The sequence below is a fragment of the Mirounga angustirostris genome, unplaced genomic scaffold, assembly GCF_029215605.1.
Source record: "Mirounga angustirostris isolate CCGP_5_RB_7025 unplaced genomic scaffold, mMirAng1.0.hap1 SCAF_10, whole genome shotgun sequence".
In the NCBI taxonomy this organism is placed as follows: Eukaryota; Metazoa; Chordata; class Mammalia; order Carnivora; family Phocidae; genus Mirounga; species Mirounga angustirostris.
In genome coordinates this window covers 33,418,690-33,423,560 of record NW_026991718.1, presented here as the reverse complement: position 1 = coordinate 33,423,560, position 4,871 = coordinate 33,418,690, and the positions used below count along the sequence as shown (strand labels likewise).

The 4,871-nt window shown below is 37.7% G+C and overlaps 1 pseudogene; it reads right to left on the bottom strand.

Annotated features, from left to right (window-relative positions):
• Window positions 1-390: 390 nt before the first annotated feature.
• LOC123850737 (peptidyl-prolyl cis-trans isomerase H-like) lies at window positions 391-4,648 on the bottom strand (annotated as a pseudogene).
• Between the last annotated feature and the right edge of the window lie 223 nt (window positions 4,649-4,871).

Here is a 4,871-nt window from a genome sequence, read left to right as displayed (position 1 = left end):
AGATTAGCCAATGATAGTTCCGGTAAGATGTTGCTTTATTTTTATTTATTTATTTATTTATTTATTTATTTATTTATTTATTTATTTATTATTATTTTTTTGTTTTATTATGTTATGTTAATCACCATACGTTACATCATTAGTTTTTGATGTAGTGTTCCATGATTCATTGCTTACGTATAACACCCAGTGCTCCATTCAGTACGTGCCCTCTTTTTTTTTTTTCCAAAACAAAACAAATCTTTATTTACAATTGCAAACTTAAACAGAAAATCTTGGGTTCTGAATCTGTGACATTTCCAAGGTCTCTTGATCAAAAAGGGCTGAAGCAGGCAGGGAAGCAAACACAGGGGCCAATCTGGATTATTTTACTCAAGATCGTCACCCAGAGCAAGAGAAGGCCTGATCAGTCTTGCTCTGGACTACATCTCCCCACACTGTGAGATCACCATAGGCAGCTTGGGCTTATTGTTGGGGCCGGTGAGAACATTCTCCATCTTTTGCATCACTAGAAGTCCATCAGTGATTTTTCCAAACACTATGTGCTTCCCATCCAGCCAATCACATTTAGAGCAGGTGATGAAGAACTGGGAGCTGTTTGTACTGGGACCACTGTTTGCCATGGAAAGCAGGCCTGGAGCTGAGTGTCTTAGTTTAAAATTTTTCATCTGCAAATGTCCTCCGGTAAATACTGGCAACTCCAGTACCATCTCCATTAACAAAATCCCCACCCTGAATCATGAAATCCTTTATGACCCTGTGGAAGGTGCTCCCTTTGTATCCTATTGGAACCCCATCTTTTCTGAATTCTCCAGTGCAGAACTGCCAAAAATTCTCAGCTGATGTCTCTTTAGTCACCCAATATCACATATGTTTTGAAAATGTTCCTGCTTTTTAACCACAACAAGGTGTTGCATTTCCTTCATGAGAGTTTACTTGGAATTGGTTATCTTCCAAGTTTCCTTGTCTTTTTGCTTCAAGGAGGTGTGCATGAATGTTGATGAGCAAACATTTTGAGTTGGGTTACTTTTAATGACAGAAATGCAAAAAAAAATTGTCCCTAAGGCCTTGCGTTCACAATGATTTTTTTCCATTTTAACAACTAATGTTATTTATTCCTTTAAACTCTATGCCTAATATAAACTTTTTTCTTTATAATACACCTTTTAGATTTTTAGCTTTTTACGCAAACTTTTAGTACTCTCTTCTTACTGAAAAATTTTATGTCTCATCCATCACCATTTTAAAGGGAGATGGGGAGAAAGGGATCTAATTTGAGGAATCATAGAATTTTTAAACCGGCAAAGGGTTAGAGATCATCAGTGTGTTCCTTTCATTCTACAAATAAAAAATTGAATACTCATAGTGGACAACTTATCCTTAAGTTGTATGTATGTGTGTATGTGTATGTGTACAAACACATATACCCCTTCTTAAATTGTTAAAAAATAATTAGTCATACCCTGTTGGAGCTGGGCTTTGGTAACTTCCCTGTAAGTGTCTTGGGATTCCTAGACAGATTTGGAGATGGATCAGAATGTCCTGGGGTCTGGGTTTGGACTGATGCTCTCCCTAAGGGACTGCTCCGAGGCTATACCAGTGGGTAGGAATTAAATCAGTTCTCTTTCAGACCATCCTCAGTCAATTTAGAAACCAAAGGGATTATCAAGCCACTCCATATTTAGAATGGGAAAATGCCAGAGGGACAGTTCCAGTCTCAGGTTACTCTGAGCTCATACAATCTGTGTGTCTGCCACAATTGCTCTGTATTTTAAGAAATTTTTGAGATAAATGATATGCCTTAGGACTGAATTCTAGCATGAAAATCTTAGGTAAGCCAGCAGATAATCTTGGGAATCATGGAGTTCATCTAATTCATTTTGCTTATATACAGAACAGAAAACAAATCTGGTTTAAATTTTATAGGACATTAAATTACTGTGGCATCAGAATTCATAATGATCAATTTGTTCTAACTTTTTAAAGAGTTACAATAAGAATAAGCAACAATGTACTTTAATTAGATATAAAATATTTTTTTGATTAAAGTGTTTTTGGATTATTAGTTAAAACTTTCCACATAATAGTTTTTTTTAAAGATTTTATTTATTTATTTGACAAGAGAGAGACACAGCGAGAGAGGGAACACAAGCAGGGGGAGTGGGAGAGGGAGAAGCAAGCTTCCCGCCGAGCAGGGAGCCCCATGTGGGGCTCGATCCCAGGAGCCTGGGATCACGACCTGAGCCGAAGGCAGTTACTTAACGACTGAGCCACCCAGGCGCCACTCCATGTAATGTTTTAAGCCATTTTCATGTCAGATAAACATAACCAGTGTGCTTTATTCATTAAGAACACATTTTGTGATTTTGTTGCACAGAGAAAGCTGAGGGGTGAACATCTATTAGCATTACCATCTTATATCTAATAAGATATATTTAACATAATAATCTAAAATTCTGAGACTGTTAACCCCATTCTCAGTAGAAGCTTTTTCTTTGATTGTGCTTTCTTATATTTGTTTCTTTGGATCTCTTTTTTGGAAAGGCTACATAACTAAGAACACAAGGTTAAAAACAAATTATTTGTCATTGGACTAAAATACTTTTGTTTGCTTATATTAGAACTTAACACTTTAGGGGCGCCTGGGTGGCTCAGTTGTTAAGTGTCTGCCGTCGGCTCAGGTCATGATCCCAGGGTCCTGGGATCCAGCCCCGCATCAGGCTCCCTGCTTCTCCCTCTCTCACTCCCCCTGCTTGTGTTCCCTCTCTTGCTATGTCTCTCTCTGTCAAATAAATAAATAAAATCTTAAAAAAAAAAAGAACTTAACACCTTAGATAACTATGAAATATGATAACATTTTCTTAGTGAAATTATTAAGACCGTGCATGTTTCTATGATGAATAACAAAGTCACTATGTTTTGTACTAGTTTTACACATACATAATTGTTTTTAATATTATCAAAAACCCTCAAAAATATAACAGTAGTCAACCCTACTACTTTAAAAACTATATTCTTAAAGAACAAAGATGAGAAATTAAAGTTTTCCCTTAGAAGATGTCTTAAAAAGCTGTCCCTGAGTCAAGGAAGTAATTTGATAAAGACAGCAGTTGACTAGAAATAGAAACTGCTGTTTAGCCCCTGGAATAAAGCCCTGGAAACAGCTACATAGCTACATTTTAGGGACGCCTGGGTGGCTTTACTGGGCTATTAGCTTTATTGTTCAGAGCATATTGATTTATGCAAAAGAATCAGCAACCTTAACTATTTCTTGGAAGAAATGAACAATTATTTTATATTAAAACTTAAGAAAAAAATCACACAGTTCATTTAAATTCATGGTACTGCCTAGGTAATTTTCATTATACCAGTTTGCAAATATAATAACTCATCCCTGAAATACCCTCGTCTGGCACTTCTCTCTTCTTAGCAAAATCTAATAGGGCAGAATTTCAGTTAAGTCTTGTGTCATAATGATTTTTCTTCTTTTCTTACTTGGGGAAGATTTTTTTCTTAACCTACTTTAAGGCAGTCAGGAAAATAAGAGATTAAAGCACATCTAGTGATGCACTGTCCTTAGTTTTGTAGCATAAGTTGCTTTCTTAAGTTAATACAAAATATTCATTGTAAATTTATTGTGAGGGGAGATATATGTCAAGACGGGCCCATCATAATTCAAATGTGTAAAGAAAACTATCTATCTTTCTTTATGTTATCACTGTTGTCATTTGCCCTCAAGCCCTTCATCTCACAAAGGGAGAGGGAAACTTAATTTGTCAATTAAAGTAATTCCATTATTCCCTAGTCAAAACTAATTTTTTAGAGGAGATTGACAAATAGTTCAAGACTTTTCTGTTCTTATCTTGGGAAATGGAGAAGAACCAATTCCCACATGGTGTTAAATGAGAGCCCCATGCACATTTGTTGTTCTTCCATTGAGGTGTTTATCTTTTTTTTTTTTTTTTTTAGAGATTTTATTTATTCACTTGAGACAGAGAGATACAGAGAAAGAGAGAGCATGAGCAGGGGAGAGGCAGAGGCAGAGGGAGAAGCAGGCTCCCCTCTGAGCCAGGAGCCAGACGTGGGTCTCAATCCCAGGGCCCTGGGATCATGACCTGAGCTGAAGGCAGATGCTTAACCATCTGAGTCACCCAGGCACCTGATTTGTGTATCTTAATGGTCTCTGGACAACAAAGTTGGTGTGATTGCTCTCTTTCATTGCTCATGATGGTCCATGTCTGGTGTGATTCTTGGTTTTTTTCTTTGGCACGGTCAAGATGCAATGGTGGACCCTTTCTTGTCTTCAGGTCTTGCTGGTAGTACTTTCTTTGATTCTGGCTGAGACTCCAATTTGCTCATTTTCTTAGATGGTCTCTCCTATAAATATTCTATTACAGAATCCCTTGTCTTCTTCCTGCAAGAATCTTATTAGTGAGCTCACCAGCTGGAACCCTCAGCTACTCTTTACATCTTCTCTGGGACCTGCTGGGAGTTCTGCACCCTCTCCATACCTGACATAGGCCAAAACACAGCATCCCGACTCTGCTATATTTGCTTTATATTAATGCACGGCCTTCTTCAAGGTGGTCTCCTTCTAGAGTCCCAGATGGGAATGATGGCACAAACCTGCTTTTGGTTTCTCTGGCATTTTTGGGCTCTTCCTACCACTTTTCCTTAGATTTGGCCCTGGTGCTGAGGGTACTTTGGGAACAAAGCAGGAGATGGGAGGACACTCGTGAATAAGCTCTTTTCCCTTTCTCTCTCTATTTGGTTTCTTTTCCCTTGTTCAAAAGGGCTTTATTCTTTCTCCTCTTATTTCATTGGGACTTCTTTCAGTCAGATCCTTCTATTTTCTTAGGTGGATTTGCCCT